We start from the raw sequence: 19,542 nt of genomic DNA, 5'->3' as shown, positions 1-19,542 counted from the left end.
CTCCAAAGACTTGTGTATCTTTGGGATTGTGTAAAAGTAAGGGATTCTTGGTTTGTTGCCATTTAGGAATTCCCCTTCTTTCTTGGTGATCCAATTGTGGGTTAGTGCTTGCTCCACCATGCTGGTAATCCCAATCCTGAGTCTTTCAGTCGGATCCTCCTTGAGTCATTTGTAGTTTCTCTCATCAGAAAGTAATCTCAGACATTCCTGTCGATAGGCTTCTGTGTCCTGTATGATGATTCCATCAGCCGGTTTAAGGGTGATCTTTTTTATCGTTGGTCAGTATTTTGATTGCTTCAAATTCCTGTCTTGATGTGTTGTGAAACACTTTCATGGTAGTTGGGTCCAAATCTCCCACTTCTTTTAGAACCGCCTTCTTAAATGCCAGTATTTCTACAGGAAGGGTCGCTGAAGGAGGGGTGAAGGTAGATTTCAGGTGGAGACCAGTGTCTCCTTTCTCCATCTCCCTGCTTGTTTTGTTTTAAAAAAATACCCTCAGTTTTACTTTCCTGATGAATTCGTTCAGTTCGCAGCTGAGTTGGAATTTATCCAAAGTTGGGGTGGGTACGAAGCCCAAGCCCTTTTCCAGGACTGCCAGTTGCGTATGAGTTAGGTTGGTGCTGGATAGATTCACTACTAGACTCGGTGGCTGCTGGTGCGCGGTTGTTCCTGTGGGCCCCAATGATGAAGCATGTCACCTAGAGGCAACCTTAGGCGGGTGAGGAGACTCAAGAAAAGAAATTTTCTTTTCCATATAGGTCCACACAATTTTGGGTAAACCTACTATTTCTCAAGGCTGGGTTCCCACGATCCATCATATATGGATTTTTGTGTTGTATTTAGTTTTCTTACATTTGAATACCTTTCTAGAGTATGTGGGGGTAACACTTCTCTGGAGACTGAAAATATTATGAGCTGTTACCAGTCTCCTTTTCAGGGGGTGAAAAGTGGTAGCAGGAGCAGCAATCAGAGTGGTGCTGCTGTGCGCCATGAGATCTCCACAGCTTTCCGCTTTTTGTGGCGACAAAACCAGGGTGGCTGGTTATTTCACTGGAGAGGTCCAAAGCAGCTCTTGTGTAGGTAAAGATTTTTGTAGCTTGTTGAATAAAGCCACAGCACTTTCACTGCAAGTTTAGTTTAGTTCAGAAGTCCACTCTACTGCACTGTTCCCTGACCTTGTGGCCTTTACATATGAAGTTGAAGAGATGCTGGTCTCTGACTGCGGTTTCAGACAAGCTTACTTCCTTTGGCCTTCTGCTTCAACCGGGCTTGGTCGCTTTGATAGAAGCACAGCTCTGTTAGAAGGCTTTCCTTGCTCTTCTCTGCCATAGGGTTGGAGTCCTGGTCACAACAGTTCGAGAAATTGGGGTCCTGGCTTCACTTGTCCTTCATTGCCATGAGTTTGGGTCCTGGTCACAGTGGTTCGAGAAACCGAAGTCCCTGGGTTCACCATGGAGAGAACCTTCGGTGTTGTAAGTACATCAGTTACTTGTTTATTAAAAGCAGAGCTAGTCCAATTTATTTCAGAGCCTAGTTCGTTCTTCACAGTTAAAGTCTCAGACCACTTAGGAAGGATCATCTTTGGGTCAAGCTTCTGAGCAAGGTCTTGTAAGGTGCTGGAGGAAGCACTGGGCACATTCACGTCTCCTGGGGGACTGGCAGCTACTTGATATTTATTCTCTAAAGTGTACTTTTTCCTCCAGGCGTTTCTTGAATTACGTGCATACTACTGCTGATGCTGCTCTGACAGTGGAAATTTCAGCTTGTGTTGTAGGTGTAGCTGAAACTGAGGTGTTTTTTGCTGCAGGATTTTTTGTTGATCTACCTGCTTCTTCTGCTCTGTTGGTTTCGGCTGATGTGGCATCTTCTGCTGCAGCACTTGTGGCTGCTGTGGCATTGGTTTCTGTTGCTGGACCTTTAGCTGCAGGAGTTGTTGTGGCTTCTGCTGTTGTGGTTTCTGTTGCTGTGGCTGTTGCAGCGTATTCGGCTGCTGGAGTTGAGGCTGCAGCAGCGGCTCGTACTGCTGGTGTTGTAGCTGGTAATCTCGCTGAGATGCTCACCATGCAACATCCCCTGTGACTTGTAGGTAGACAGTGCTGGGTTCCTCCACGTATGTCTTGTAGATTGCAAATGGGCAGGGGCATTACCGTGAACATTTCTGTGCTTGTTTATAAGATCCTGCAACAGCTTGATCTGTCTGTGCAACGATTCCTTCTCTGCCATCTTCTAGGGTCATACCCCAATTCAAACCACTGGGTCACGCTCCACTACAGCCAGTTGCAATGATTCTCCTAAGGCTACTACATATACTGATTGTTGTCCTGCTGCACTTGCCTTCTCCCACATTATGAGATGTTACATGCATATATGGTTAGTTTTATGCTTTCAAATTTAACTTGTCTCATGGGAATATTTATTCACAGTGTGTCTCGGAAGACATTGCACTGGATAAACCTAGCACTGACCTTTATTTTACGTGAAAGATTACTGATTTGTTTCCAGACATTACTCCATTTTTACAGGTCGCATCTCTTCCTCTTTATCCAGTACACGGTCAGGTTGTCCTTGCTGGTCTAAACACATACCTGCATCTATATGAAGTACTTGTGCACAAAAGTATATTTATAAATAGTTGAACACGTTATTTTTAGGGCTCCTGGTTTTATGGCATATAAATATCATTCAGCTTTTTAAATCTCCATGCTGCCGTTATCTTCAGCTGTTGGCCCTTAATTCATTAATCTCGGCACCGAGTCACTCAAAAGAAGCCAAATTATCTGTATTTATACACTTTTAAAATAAATAAATACAGGATGCATATTGTTTTCTGTCGTATTTATCTTTAAAAAAACAGTAAATCAGAAAACAGGGAACCGTAGTTATGTTTATCTGTTAATTATTTGGTTTTAATTGTATAGTGTTACCATCTGAGATAACTTATTGGAGTGAGCTGATACAATTTTTTCTTGAACATTTGAAGGTTCCCCCACGACCACTGCAGATAATGTGTGGAGTTCTGCTAGACTTGTCTTCTCAATCACCAAGTGATTGTATGTCATTTAGTGGATGGTTTTAACATGTTTCACATGTAACTTGTCCCATGAGAATACTTTTAACCATTCTCTCTTAATACTTGCTTGCCACTTGTGTTACACAGCACAAAGTTGAGAAATACACAACTCTACCTTTAAGTTAGAGTTTGCTTTTCTTAAAAATGTATGTATGTGATCCCATGGAAAGTCTGCAAAACTGAGGTTTGAAAACAAGTTGGTGCTCCTATATTTCACAAGATACAGTTCAGCTCACCATGAGAACAATACAAGTACTTATTCATGTCACATATTCATGCCATGAAATTCATCACCTGGTCTTAGTGTAGCCAATCAGAAGTAAAGGTTTTTTTTTTTTGTAAATAGTTAAATAAGTTATGTTTATTTGCTAATTGTTTGGTTTAAATTGTATTGTAAAGAGTTGGTAAAATGTATTTGTAAAGTTATAAAAATGTATATGAATAGTACTAACTTAACTTAACATATTGGTCACAAACACACCTATACAGGTACCCATACAGAACTCACACATCTATAGAGTCATTCACACAGGTACTGACACTCCCACACATGAACTAACACTCGTGGTGAATAGATGTGGATGCTGAGATGCTGTGATGCTGTGAGCCGTGGGTGCTGTTGGAGTAGCGAGAGATGCTGATGCTAGGAGAGATGCTGTGAGATACCGATGAAGAATCAAATGCAGAACCTTCTATCCTAATTTAATTAGGGTTAGACAGGGTTAGACAGAAGATCGCGGAAGAATCTCGAGGAGGAAGAGAGTGTCAGAGAGGGGTGTGACATGACCATCGCTGTTAGAGAGGTCATCTATCCTGTCCTGAATCCTGTCCAGAAGCTTTTGTCTCCTGAGCTATCCCAGGGGACCCTTACCAGCCCTTTGGCCAGGGGGTTGGTCTTCACACTATTCTTGGTAAATATAATTTTGTGCATTTGCAGATATCCTTTTCTCTCTGTCCTCTCCTTTCTGAGCATAAATCATTGCAAAAGTTTGAAGTATGTGTTTGATGATTGATTAATTGAATTTTCTCTCCTATGAGTGATGGTGACTGTACTGTATTTTTTAAGTGGTTCACATGCAATTAATTTAGATAAAGACGTGAAACTTACCCGAGTCTGTGGTTACTTACTTCAAGGTATAGAGAAGTTTAGAAATATGTTAATTATCACCATCAATTAGTTCAACTAATGGTCCATCGACCAGAGGAAAGAACTTTTTGATCTGTGAGAGGTTAGTTAGCAAACAAAGTTGTCCACATATTCCTTAACGCCTTAACCGAGGAGGCAATTCAGCCGTGGTGCGGGCGTTCTAATGGGTGGGCAGGGCTGCGACGGCCAACGGTCGTGCGCAGCACCATGGAGCACGGAAGGGGTTAAGCACGTCATTCAGAAAATACTGAAATGCTGCAGGGGCATTACATAGCCCAAATGGAATCACTATATACTCAAATAGACCATAGCGTATCTTAAGTGCCGCCTTCCACTCATCCCCCTCTCTCACCCATACCAGGTGATGTGCCCCTCCTAAGTCGGACTTAGTCCAACAACACTGAGATGAGAGGAAGAGGGTAGCTGTTTCTGATGGTGTTCTTATTCAACATGCGATAGTCTATGTAAGTCCTCAGATCGCCATTAGCTTTAGAGATTAAGAAAAGAGATGAGGCTGCTGGAGAGCGGGAAGGCCTTATGAAACCAAGGTCTAAGTAATGGTCTAAATACTCTCTTAAATGCTTGGTTTCTGGCTCCGACAATGCATAGACTCTACAGGAAGGAATCGTGTCCCCTGCCACCAGATCAATCTGACAATCGTATTCCCTATGAGGAGGGAGGCTTTCTGCCTGTACTTCGCTAAAGACTTCGCTATAGGTTTCATAAACAAGGGGTAAGACAACCTCTTTTTCTTCTGCGGTGGCAATGTGATACTATGTGTGAGCCCTAATGTATGGGAAGAGGGTTTCTACAAAAATGCTTCATGCACTCTGCCAACATAAATCTGACTGTTTTATTTTTCAAATCTATAGTGGGGTTATGTTGCCATAACCAAGGCATTCCCAATATTACCTCGTATTGCGGGCCTTCAATTATGTTTAACGAAATGTTCTCAACATGTTTCTGTGTATCGCCCGTCACCATTAACACTACCAGTTCTGTTTGCTCTGTGATGGGACCGGATTTCAGTGGGTAGCCATCAACTGCCAATACTTTTTCTGGAATCTTCCTGGATATGCGCTGTAACTCTAAACGTTGAACTAAATCACAATCAATGAAGTTACCTGTGGCTCCAGAATCGATCATCACCAACACCTGGTGTAGTTGATGATCACTTTTGAGATTCATGGAAAGCACAATATGCTTCAGTATCTTTAAGATTGGTTAGAGACAAAGAAGGTATCTTCCACTTATGATCATCATAAGCAGTTAAGGGTGAAGGCTCATTGGATACGGAACCCTCTGTTTCTTTGTGCATAACAGTGATCGCTACCTTTTTGGTTGAAGAGAAGGATCCTTGAGGTTTGGGTTTTGAAGGACTTCTTACAAAATGTCCTTTCTTCCCACAATACATGCATAATCTATGTATCCGGTGGTTCTCTCTTTCCTCCCTTGACAGGGGTGCTCCAATCACCCCCACTTCCATTGGTTCTGTACCCAGTTCACTGCTGGCTAGCGGTCTTCTGAATTGTCTGTCAAACCTGGCATATGACCTCTCTACTTTCTTTCGCTCCCCCCCTTTCTCCATTATTCTAATATCCAAGAGTAAAGATAGGTTCACCAAGTCAGTACAAGTGATGGGTTGAGGTTCTATTTGAGATAGGACATCCTTAATATTGTCCCGAAGCCCCTGATAGTAGAGTGATATTCTTTTTTCTTCAGTCCGAGCGGTTTCTGCTATCAACCGATTGAACGTGGTCAAGTAACTTACTAAGTCATGTTTTCCCTGTCTTTACTACAATAACTCCCTATCTGCATTAAACATCATGGCTCGTCTGATGGAAACTCTTTCAAATTCACAGCGAAGGGCGTTCCAGCCAGAGAGCATCAGATCATTGTTTTTCACTAATGGTACGGCCCAATTAGCGGTACAACCAGCCAAATATGAAATAGTAAACGCCACTCTAGAATAGTTGTTTGGGAAAGAAGCGGGTTCACAAGAAAAATGTAACATAATCTGTGTCAAAAACACTTGTATTTTTAGGGGATCACCGGAATATCTCTCTGGGTTGGTTAGTGGTATACATCGTTAACCTGTTTCTGTGAGGATGAAATAGATGTGTTGATCCAGCGCTCCTAATGAAAAACTGTCTCACCAACGCTACCTATCTCCACAATACACACTATTAATCATGAATCACTTACCAAGGCCCATAAACCTATGAGACAATTTTGAGCAACTGAATCATGTGACCTAATTAGTCGGATCTATTCACAAGTCTATTTACATATGTATATACAACTGCAGTTTATCATTTCTAACCATGGTTTTTAAACATTTATCATTTAATTAAGTCACTAAGGCAAATGAATCAACTAATGGTAACTAGACATGAATAAACAAGACCAGCTTGTCGTTTCAAAATCTATTTTTATTTACTTTTTTATTCAAAGAAAGAGCATTTTCAAATATGATTCTTTATTTTATTAGCAAAGTGAAAACAGCATTTTATTACCCCTTGCATGCTTGTGACGGAACCGTTCCGTCACAAGCCTCGGGTGAGCTGTGCTTGTGACGGAAAGGTTCCGTCACGGCCCGCTCGCCGCGCCTGCGCGGCACGAATTCTGCGCTTGCTCTGAGCGTTCCATTGGGCGGGCAGGGCCGTGACGGAACCGTTCCGTCACAAGCATAGCTCACCCGAGGCGCGTGACGGAGCGGTTCCGTCATGAGCATGGGAGCGCCGCGCGGCCCCCCTCCCCCTTAGCACTGCGGCGGAATAGCCACCGCAGTGAAGGGGTTAAGGAAAGACTTATTAGACTGACATTCTAAAGGCAAATCAATCAGCATGATTTAAAGTAAATTAAAGTTTCCATTCCCTAAATTCTATTTTCCCTGTCTAAAACTCTCTTCACCTAAAAAGAATAGTCATTAAAGACTGCTGTCCTTACGTGCGCCAAAGAGTCCAACAGCACGTCACGCCCTTCAGGAATCGGAAAGCAAGAAGCGCCCTCCTGCCCATGGGGCCGGGTTTTATACCTTTCTAACTAGCTAACTAGCTAAACTTTCTACAAATGTATACTTTTCTTTGCCATCCAGAGTTTTCATTGGCTGACTGATGTCAGTCCATAACGTGTCATCACCGTTTTCATTCCAAAATCGAGCCTTTTTCTTAAGCTCTATTGTCTTTTAGCATCATGACTTTTAGCTTCCTCGAAAATGAAACATTTTGCGAGTACAGTTCATGACTTCCTTGACTTTGGCAATCTTGCCGCTTCCTGTCCTTGAATCTTTCTCTCCAAGAGCACGTTTAGCAGTAGTTATTTAACGGTGTTTTCTGTCAAGACTGACGACGTGGTAAAAGTCTCCACTTCTGTGCAAGGCTCTTCTCTGGACAGGATTCTAAACGCCATCTTTACAAACTAGGCCTCTCTCTTGGCAACTAGTATCCAAACAAACACAAAACAGTAATTAATTAAAGAATTGAGACCCATTCTGTTACCCACCCCCTCTGCTAATTAAAAACCCATTAATTTATGTTACCTAGCATTAGCACACAAAGCAGCGTTTATATCTACCTTCTTCTTCGGGAACTATTGGAACTCTTTTTATGCGTTTTTGTCACAAAAAGACATAACATAAGCACACAAATAAGCACATGCCATTAGTTAAACAGTCGCATTTAATGCTGACAAAGACAATAGACAAGGTTAGTTTATTATTTTTCAACGAATTTGCTACTGCAACATAGAGCACATAAGTTAATCCCTCGAGTTTCTGTGTAGATGCATTTTAAAACTATGTTGGTTAATACTTTTCATCCCATGCTTATTAATACAGTTATGGTTTTATGGAAGTTTAACTTTGCGAGTTTGAACAAAATTTCATTCTATATCTCGCTCCATCAACTCCCTCATCAGGTGATTTCAAAATCACCAAACTACACCCAAAATTTTTAGCATTTTTTTTTAACCCTTGAACTTTGTTTTGGACATTCACAATATTAGTGTTTCTAAACTCTTGACTCAGCTGTTTGTCTGCTACTCTCATATTGAGATCTACGGAACTCTTCTAATTCTATTTCTTTTTCCTGTTCTCTTCTGAGTTTGTAAATTCTTTTCTTTTCCCTTAGATACTTCTTTCTCTTGTGTAACATACAACTAATTTTTAACAAAAGTATCACAAAGACTATGACTAATAAAGGACACAGTATTTTGCCTAATATTGAACTACCAATCTCTTGAAACCAGTTTTTGATTGCTGCAAATCTTCATCTTCTATAGGTTCAATTTCTGTATGCAATTTTGCAATATTTCTGATATATGATTCTATGTTCTAGCTCTTGTCTGGGATATATGTGCAGCAATGCTGAACATGCAAAATTCCACAGACTCCTCCCTCTTTAGCTAGCAGAATGTCTAGAACAAGACGGTTCTGCATTACCATCGATCTCATGGCAATAAGTTCTGTATTAACTAATTGAAATCCACTAATAGTATCAGTTGACAATCTATCAACAATTGTAGACATTTTTCTGATTTTTATTGCATTCAGGGTTATACCCACCATACGTATTACTGCGCCAAATATGTCACCCAAAATTTCTGAAAAGCTTACCCTCTTGAACCGATTCAGGTGTTTGCCAATTTCAAATGAACCTTTCGCATTTCTATCTACATGAAAAATTTTAGGAAATACTAAACCCACGTAGCAAGTCCGATACCAGTGGTCTGGGAGATTGTAATAAGCTTTGTCCCCACACACAAAATAAATTCCAGGGAAAATTGGATCTTTACCACCTTTGAATCCCCATCCACCTAAGATTTGATGAGTATCCTCACATTGACTAGCACCTACAAAGTAATTGTCAAATAACGTGTTATCTCTCCTAATACAAAGCTTTCCACTAACAGGTTTATCTATGTGAATAGCAACATTTTCAATTCTACCATTGAGCTTTTCATCTTCAATCTGCCAAAACTTAGATTTGGTTTGTTTCAGCATCTCATTTCGTTTATAAATTGCTCTTCTCTCTTGAACCATGTTTAAGAAAGATTTTTCTTCCGACCTCAACTTGCATGTTAAATTATTTCTAAAAGCATACTCATAAGTAAGTTCCTTAGTTACTATGAAAAATTCCCTCATCTGTTTAGCATGTTTCAGTTTATTCAAGTTGTTGTCAATTTTTAAGTTTGCAAAAATGTCGTCATAATTAGAGTAATAATACTCTAGACTACCTGTTTGATAAAACAAACTAGCTATTACGCTACAAGTAATGCCATAAGTAAGAGGAAGCATGTTATAGGTAACCCCTTCCGAAACAGAAGCAGGTAATTTCACACAAATATAACAATCTTTCACATCCATAACCTCAACATATTCAGATAAAAGTCTTGAAAAGGTATTACTAGAAAAATCACCAACAGATCTATCTTGATGAGTATCTGGTTTGTATTCAATAACTCTGTTAGTTTTACCTACTACACCATTATTATCTTGTTTAGCCACGATTTTACTTGTCATATTAGGTTTGTACAATTCTTTGTCAAATCCAAAAGGAAAAATGACAGCTAAAATTAACCAAACTAAAATTATTAGAATAACACAAATTGAAGACATTTTGTAACATCTTCTCAAAATGGAACATCTTGAATTGTTATTAGTAGAAGGCATCTTTACTCTTGAAACAAGAGCCTTTTCAAAATCAAAAACTAAAAATCAAAAATTAAAAAATTAAAAATCACTAAATATTCACCCCCCTGTTTTTACTTTTTTTTTTTTAAAGAAAACCCTACTTTCTAACAGCTTTTCTTCGACCTTATGTCTTACATCAATGTGTTTTATCCAGCTAACACAATTTCTTCGACCTTGTGTCACCTAACACAGTTTTTTCAGCCTTGTGCCAAATACAAATTTCAACCTAATGTGGAAACAAATCAATCATTGTCACTTGTATCATCCAAATCTTCTTGACTGCTACTATTTACCTCCACTACTGGTGGGATTATTATATAGGTCCACTCAGGGGACTTATACTTCTGGTTTGGTTTTACTACTCTTTTTGCTCTATTGCTAATCACTTCTATTTTCTTTCCTGCTTGATCTTTTTTATCTGAGTCTCTTTTCTGACTTGAGACTTCATTAACCTGTTCCTTTGCTATTTTGAATTTCAGGCCTTGATTTACATTTGGCCAATTATCTCCTTTTCTTAACAATTTCTTTTTTGGCTCAGTTAGATTACACTCTACTCTCCAAGCTCTTTTTCTTGATCTTTTCACTCTGGATTCATCATCACTTTCATCTGATTCACTGTTTGTAAAATCCGCTTTAGATTCAGGTACTTCTTTACTCGGCAGCTTCACTCTGTTAGGAACATCATCCTTATAGCTGGTACTTGGCAATTCGTCTTCTTCTTCAATTACTTCTAACTTCCCAGTTTCAGAATTTTCGTTCCTTCTTCCAGAGCTTCCAATCTACTTTTCAATACCGTCCTGATCTTGATTCACTTCTTGTTCAGACTCCTTTTCTGCTTCTTTTTCTAGCAGATCTTCATCATTTTCAGAGTCTTGTATTACACTCTCTTCAATTTCATCATTCAATGCCTCATTCGCATTTGAATTCGAATCTTCCAGATGTCGACCTTTTTGTCGATCTTCAGAATCTGGATCTCTTTCAGGTTCTTCTTCAGAATCTGAATCAGCTGTTGTGTCACCTTCATCAGGATTTTCAGGTGGTGGCACTCGAATTGTGTGACTAGCATGAATCCATCTCTTTAAACCTTTACACTTTACTACATTTGTTGTGACAAGTATCACCTGTCTTGCCTTCTGCCACCTGGGTACTAGGCAATTTCTTCTTCGGTGTACTTTTGTCCTTACCCAGTCTCCTGGTAATAGATCATGAGCTTGTTCCTTTTCTTTTGTAATCACATCAGTTCCCACCTGATGGAACACAGAAGTCACTACATCAGATAGTTTCTTGCAATATTCCAATATGACACTATCATTAATGCTCAATAGCTTGTCAACTGGAACAAATGCTTGTCTCATGACTCTGCCCATTAGGATTTCATGGGGGCTCAAACCTGTTTTTCTATCTGGTGTACTTCTCAAAGACATCAAAACAAGTGGAAGTGCATCAGTCCACTTCATTCCTGTAGCTAAACACATGTTTGCCATCCTATTCTTGATTGTACCATTCACTTGTTCAACAACACCTGATGCTTCTGGTCTGTAAGCACAATGCAGCTTTTGCTTTATATTCAGTGCTTCACAAATCATTTGTAACAATCTGTTTTCAAAATGTGTTCCACGACCAGTCTCGACCGTCACCGGAAATCCATACCTTGGTATGATTTCTCTTAAAAGCAATTTTGCCACTGTAACTGAATCATTGTGACGTGTTGGGAACACTTCCACCCATCTTGAAAACAGACAGACTATCACCAGTACGTATCTTAGCTTATTATGTGGTGGCATGTCAATGAAATCCATTTGTAATCTGGTAAAAGGACCACCCTCCCGTCCTATGGTTCCCATGCTCACAAATGTTTTTCTGTTTGGATTGATCTGCTGGCAAACCAAGCATCTCTGAGAAAAAGATTCTGCAATTATTCCAAATTTTGGATTGTACCATGTCTGCCTAAACAACCTGATCATTGAATCTCTTCCTAAATGTCCTGGACCATGATACATTCGGGCCATATCAGCAATCATGCAGTCTGGCATAACTGGTCTGTCATCTTTGTAAACCCAAATCTCATCTTCTTCTTGCTGTCTACAACCTGCTTTTAACCATGTGTCTTTCTCCTCATCATCTGCCTCATCTTGTAGATCTTTTACTCCTTGCCATGTCTCAACTACAGATGTTAGCATAAGTGAGTTCAAAACATGTTTATTGTCTTTTTCCCGATTAATGGACATATTATTCTTTGCACAAAAGTTCGCAATTTCTTCAGCATACGCATTCCCTTTCGTCATGTAGTCCTCACCCTTTTTGTGTGCTGTGCATTTCACAACAGCAATTTTCTCTGGCAACTGAATACCATTGATCAATCTCTTGATCAATTTTGCATTCCTGATAGGAGTTCCCGCAGAAGTTAAATAACCTCTTTGAGACCAGAGCTGGCCATAGTCATGGACTACGCCATATCCATACTGACTATCAGGCACTATGGTAATTTTTAACTCTTTTGCTCTTTCACATGTACGAATCAAAGCAATCAATTCTGCTACTTGAGCTGAACGAATTCCTTTGAGCCATGAGGCTTCAACTACATCTGCAACTGTACAGACAGAATATGCTGCACTTAGAACACCTTCATTTGTTCCTAAGCATGAACCATCAACAAAATAAACAAAATCTGATTCAGCTAATGGGACATCTTTAATGTCCTGCCTAGGTTTGGTACAATATTCTAAAACATCCAAGCATTCATGGTCAATATCATTTTCATTTTTGATTTCTGTTACAGTACCATCAGGCAATAATGTGGAAGGATTTAAATTCACACATCTTGCAATAGAAACGTTATCTGACCCCAGAATAACTTTCTCATATTTTGTTAGTCTATTACTTGTCAAATGCTGTGTTTTGCTTCTGGTCAAGAGAATTTCAACTGAATGGGGTACATATACTTTTACAGGAAATCCCATAATTATCCCTTCACTTTGCTCTAAACTTACACTTGTTGCAGCTACTGCTTTTAAGCAGCCTGGTAATGCTTTTGCAACTGGATCAAGAACTGCTGAGAAGTATGCTATAGGTTTTCTTAATCTTCCATGTCTTTGAATCAAAACTGATAATGCACAACCTTCCCTTTCACTGCAATACAGCTCAAATTCCTTTTCGTAGTCTGGCATTCCTAATGCTGGAGCTTCACACCAACTTTTCTTTAACTGTTCAAAGGCCTCTAACTCAGTTTCTGTTAGGGTTATCGGCTCTTTAATGTCTGCTTTTGTCAATCTCTGCAAAGGCTTTGCAATTACTGAGAATCCACTAATCCATTGGCGACAATAACCAACCATTCCTAGAAACATTCTAACCTTTTTTTGTGTCTTTGGGGGTTGCATTGCCTGAATCATTTTTATTCTCTCAATTGTTACCTGCCTGATTCCTTTTTACGATTCTGTGACCAAGGTATTTTACCTCTTGTTTGCAAAACTGTAATTTTGCAGGAGACACGTTATGTCCCTCATCTGCCAAATGATTTAAAAGAGTAATGGTATATGTTACACAATTATCTCGAGTTTTTGCAGCCACAAGGAGGTCATCTATGTATTGCACTAACGTTGATTTTCCAGGTAAATCTAGATCTTCCAAGGATTTCTTTAGCAACTGATTAAAAATAGATGGACTCTCTGTATACCCTTGAGGGATACGACACCATGCTAATATACGCTCTTGGAACCTGAACGCAAAAATTTGTTGGCTATCTGGATGCAATGGAACAGTAAAGAATGCATTACAAAGGTCTATTACTGTATACCATTCTGCATCATGTGGAATCTGATATAAAATTACCGCTGGGTTTGGCACAACAGGGCAACATGGAACAACTATTTGATTAACCTTTCTCAGGTCTTGAACAATCCTGAAAGTTCTGTTTGGCTTTTTAATTCCCATAATCGGTTAATTACATGGACTACTCTCAATTTCTTTTAGAACTCCTTGTTTTATGAATTTGTCAATTACAGGTATGACACCTTCAATAACTTCTGCTTTCATTTTATATTGAGGAATGTTTGGGACATCTACTCCTTGTTTTACTGTTATTCTCACTGGGTCAACATTTTTCATCAAACCCATTTCATTTCCTGTCAAATCCCAAATTTTAATGAGTATGTAGTGTGGTGATCCTGCACACCTGTCTTTATTCTTTTATCATCTAAACCTTTGTTCTATGATGTTATTTCGCGTGCTGATAGGTATGAGGGCCTGTGCCCAAAACCCTCAAATGTCAAATAAGTTATAGAAGAGCGTAAGGAAAACCCTGCGCTACCTGTCGCACAGCTTTGGGCAGAAGGCCTCTATGCTATTCAAAAGTTAAGCATACAATATACTCTTTTCACTTCATGGTTTATTAGGCAATATCAAACCATGGTTAATCATATAGTTTCAATATCAATATATATCAGTTACTTCAATTCGTCACCAAAACATCATTATAAATGCAATTCATGAGTTATTTAATCACTCAGTACTTTTAAGTCAGTTGGAAAACCATATGATTTACAAGACTCTGAATAATACCCAATGCATTTCGGGTCCTAAATTGAATCCTTCATCAGGGGATTAAATTTCACAGGGGATTCATATTCATTATACAAAATTTCTTTTTCGAATTGAAGTAACTGATATATATTGATATTGAAACTATATGATTAACCATGGTTTGATATTGCCTAATAAACCATGAAGTGAAAAGAGTATATTGTATGCTTAACTTTTGATTAGCATAGAGGCCTTCTGCCCAAAGCTGTGCGACAGGTAGCGCAGGGTTTTCCTTACGCTCTTCTATAACTTAAATCCCAAATTTTAGCATTGGCTGTCTCTTTTAATTCTTCAGGAAGATTATCTTTATCAAATGCAGGAAATAATTTACTTACTTCTGCTTCAACCATTAACATTGTTAGTTTGTAAAGCCCATCTTCCTCTTGAGTTTGGAGCTCAATACCATCTGGTGAGCAATATATTTTACAGTTCATCTTGCAAAGAATGTCCCTCCCTAACAGGTTTACAGGACTGCCTTCACAAACTACAAATCTATGTTTGTCTTTAAATCTGCCAATTTCAACTTCAACTGGTTCTGTTAAATCTGTTTTAATTTGTTGATTAGCTACACCAACTACTTGGATAGTATTTCCAGAGAGAGGTAGGTTTTCTATTTCCACCGATCTAACAGTAGAACGGGTAGCACCTGTATCCACTAGGAAAGTGATTTCTACATCATTCACTTTACCATTTACAAATGGACCAGACTGATCTACCTCAAGAGTGGCTCCAAGCACACACTCTTCCTCCTCTCTCAGGCACAGTCATAAATAATCCTCAGAATCATTCCCTCCATTTTCTTTCAACCAATATTGTTGAGAAACATTTGACACATTTACTCTTGGCGGTCTGTTTACCTGTTCACCTCCGCTGAATCCTGTTTCTGTACTGTATCTCTGCACATTCACACAGTTTGGAAGTGGCGGTTGTGCAATTTGATTTTGCTGATTCACTACCTGTCGCTGTAGCTGTGGCTGCAGATTTAGCTCATTCTGCATCTGTGGATTTAATGGTGCATTTTTTAAATTTCTGGGCGAATTTTTACATTCGCGCTTCCAGTGTCCAATTTCACCGCAATTAAAACATGGGAGTTTCTGCTTTAATTCTTCAATATTTCCCATCAATGTTGGCTTATTAAAATTACCTTTAAATTGTCCCTGATTCTGATGAACATTTTTGTTTTCTAGTGTTGCTATTTGTTGTTCAGCCACTTTCACCTGTGCCCACATAGCTTTTTCCTTAAGCTTCTTTTGTTTAGCATCTATTTCATCACTGCAGTATTTTGCTTTTCTCAAAATATCATCAACTGTAAGAGATTGCCAGCCAACTATTCCATTTCTTATCATTTCTCCAATTTCAGGTCTTAAACCATAAACAAATCTGTATATGAAGTGGCTCATATCTTTCTCACTCAATTTTTCATAACCACTATATTGTTTAAATACCAGCAGCAATCTTTCATAAAATGAATGTACTGATTCTTTTGGCTCTTGATTTGTTCTGTCTATTTTAACCCAATCTACTTCTTTTGGGGGAATCTTGTTTTTTAACCACACAATTACCTTATCATATAGATTTATAACATCTGCTGAAGGAGCACCTGTTACCCTATCTCGAGCAGGTTCTTCTTTGGGCCAATCTATAGAAATTTTACATTCTGTCCAAAGATCCGATGGGACAACAATGTCAAAGAATCCATCAAGATCAATCCACAGAAGTTTTGAAACCTTAACAAATCTGTCCACCTGTCGATACCATTCCACAGGTTTCTCTCTCAGCCGAGGGAAATCATTTGTGAACAAGAAAATGTCCTGTCTTGTCCAAGGAACATGCACATATCCACCTCCTGCTATGTCTCTCATTGGAAACTGATTTGCTACTTCTCCTCTTTCTCGTTTTTCTTCCTCTCTTTTCTTTGTCCATTTTACTCTCCATTTACTTAATTCACCTAATCTTTTTAAGAACACAATTAATTCTTTCACATTAATTATTCTTCCTGTGGTATTCCTATTTTCAATGTCCTTTTCAGAGAAATCCACTCTATAATATTTCTGCAAATTTTTCTGTGTACTTAAATCTACTTCTAATTCAGTAGCCATTTCTTCTAATTGGTCATACTTATTTTTCGTTTTCCATTGTATGCTTTTACAAATAAACAATAATTCATCATCCTGATATAGCTTTAAACTGTCAGGTCCAATTGTACCAATAATCAATTCCTCCAAATCTGCTTTCAACTTTGCAACATCAAGTAATTTAAATTCTGGAGCTTGTGGGGTATGCGTTAAATCTATTTTATTTATGCTCTTTTCTGGAGTTTCAGTATCAGATTCTGCGCCAAATGGAGTTTTACATGGTGAACCTTGATTAAAAGTTAAGTCTGGCATCGTTTTCTCTCGGTGAATCTCTGATAAATCTGAATAAAATTTTTCAGCCACTTTTTGAATTTCTGCATTTAATGGAACAGTCAAAGCTGAATGTCTAATTTCCCTTTGATCAAATACTGGAAGAACAGGTCCAATCGTTACTGGTACTGTTACTGCTTCCATGCTTTTAGTTAACTGTTGTATTAACTCATCTTTTGATCGAACATATTCTGAGGAATTTGGTAATTCATCACATCTTTCTGTTCTCATTACATTCCTTGGGGCTTCATTTCTCTGCACTGGAGTTTCAAAATTATTTCTGGGAGTTTCATTATAATTTCTATTTTCTCCTGATATGCTAGAATTAGATCTTATCTCTACTCTTTCAGGTGTTTTTCCATAATTTTGATTTGATATGGGAGATGTCTCATCAATAATTTCTCTTGGAGGAGGAGGAGCACTTGGGGAGACTCTTGGTGTGACTGGAATTCTTGGGGAAGACCATGAACAAACTGGTTGATATTGGTAAGGTGGCGGTTTCGGTTTTGTGATATACATTTCTTCTAAAACCACATCTTCTGAGTCATTTTCTTCATCATTATTATTCCTCTTTTGGGTATTCTTTTGACCTGGTACTTTAGTAACCATCATTCTTACTGGGTACAAACCATCGCACATGTCTGCACGTCTCCATAGACGCATTCTATCCTCATGAGTTTCCCTGTAAATATCTAATTTTGGACCTCTTGTTACACCTCTGCTTTCTCGTTCAAGTTCAAACATCTCATCCTCCCATTCAGCTAAAGCCTCAAATTGAGTAGGTCTAGGCTTTGGTACAAGAGCCATCATCTATTCTCTTAAATTTTTCAAAACCTTAATGTTAAATGATCCGTCTTCCGGCCATGCTAATACACCATCATTTTTGGTATATTTCATCCAATTCTCAATCCAAAGACAAGTATGATAACCATATTCACCTAACATATAGGCTGCAGGTGTTTTGTACTTATGAAGTAACCTTCCACCTCGCGTTTCAAATTTCTTGTCAGGTTTAAATATATTTTTCAATTTCTGAAACCATGAAAGTTTCTTTTCCTCTTTCATGTAATAATAATCCATGTTTTAAAACGATTCCGCTTGATTCGGGAAAGATCAAAAGTATTTCCAACCAGGAAATAGTTATTCCGCAAAACCAACCATTCCGTGCGCGAAACTCACCAACAAGCCAATCAGGTTAAGCTACGTCACCACCTTGCTTGACCAATAGAATTACTACTTTCAGAATGAACCAATCAGCTGTCAGCTCGTCTTAGTCACGTGAACCAATCAGTGCGTCTACTGTGACGTATGCTAACCAATCACAGCGCTGACCCTGTGACGTACACTGCCGCTGCAGCTTTGCTGTCTCTCACTCCTTAAACTAACCCCTCCTTTACAAAATATTTTCACAGCGCCATTTTTACAAATCTTTTCAATGAAAATCAGTTAGTGACTACACAAAAAACAAACCAATTGTCTGTTTCGCTAAAATAAAGTCATAGCTTTTACAATCATTCAAGTATTCTTTTGCGTGAAATAGACGACGCTATTCTCACAGAATATTCAGATTCGTTGATAAAGTAAGGCTACCCTACCCTTCTAGCAGGTAATAACGAACTCGTTTCCCTCTGAATGCACATATAGTGACAATTCAAAGTTTGACTCGATCGTATATTACAAAATAATTTACGCACATTCAAACGCAAAAAATCCCTAATCATGTATACATGAATCTAAGTAGGACTTTAACCAACCATAGAAACCCACACTCGCCAGTAAGATAGACGACGCTTCCTTACCCTTCACTCAAGCTTGGATAATTCTACTACTCTTTTCGCAGTAAGTTTTAAAACAGGACAGGTGTCCTTATACTCGAAAGCTACGATTTCATAGACAATCCTCACTATACATTCTAACTAGCACACCAAAAATCTCTAAACTTGTGCTGTACGTCCACAACACTAGTGATATATAATAATACCACTATTTTGAAACAGAACAAATGCACTGTGCAACTTCACTTGTTACACTACACTTTAGCCGGCATACCAGGAATTTTCACACTGCTGGAAAAAACCTTTCGACAACAAATAACAACTCACAAACTTAACATGTTTTAGACATGAATCCTATGTAATTACCATGTAGCATGTCAGTTACCATAGTAACCGTAACTCTGCTACCAAGTTATTGATCCAGCGCTCCTAATGAAAAACTGTCTCACCAACGCTGCCTATCTCCACAATGCACCCTGTTAATCATGAATCACTTACCAAGGCCCATAAGCCTATGAGACAATTTTGAGCAACTGAATCATGTGACCTAATTAGTCGGATCTATTCACAAGTCTATTTACATATTTATATACAACTGTAGTTTATCATTTCTAACCATGGTTTTTAAACATTTATCATTAAATTAAATCACTAAGGCAAATGAATCAACTAATGGTAACTAGACATGAATAAACAAGACCAGCTTGTCGTTTCAAAATCTAAATTTATTTACTTTTTTATTCAAAGAAAGAGCATTTTCAAATATGATTCTTTATTTTATTAGCAAAGTGAAAACAGCATTTTATTAAGGAAAGACTTATTAGACTGACATTCTAAAGGCAGATCAATCAGCATGATTTAAAGTAAATTAAAGT

At 38.6% G+C, this 19,542-nt stretch overlaps 1 pseudogene; it reads right to left on the bottom strand.

Moving 5' to 3' along the window:
• Positions 1–814: 814 nt before the first annotated feature.
• LOC144824361 (uncharacterized) lies at positions 815–2,223 on the bottom strand (annotated as a pseudogene).
• Between the last annotated feature and the right edge of the window lie 17,319 nt (positions 2,224–19,542).

This window comes from Lissotriton helveticus, chromosome 3_1 (genome assembly GCF_964261635.1).
Source record: "Lissotriton helveticus chromosome 3_1, aLisHel1.1, whole genome shotgun sequence".
Taxonomy (NCBI): domain Eukaryota; kingdom Metazoa; phylum Chordata; class Amphibia; order Caudata; family Salamandridae; genus Lissotriton; species Lissotriton helveticus.
This window is presented reverse-complemented; position numbering and strand designations above follow the sequence as displayed.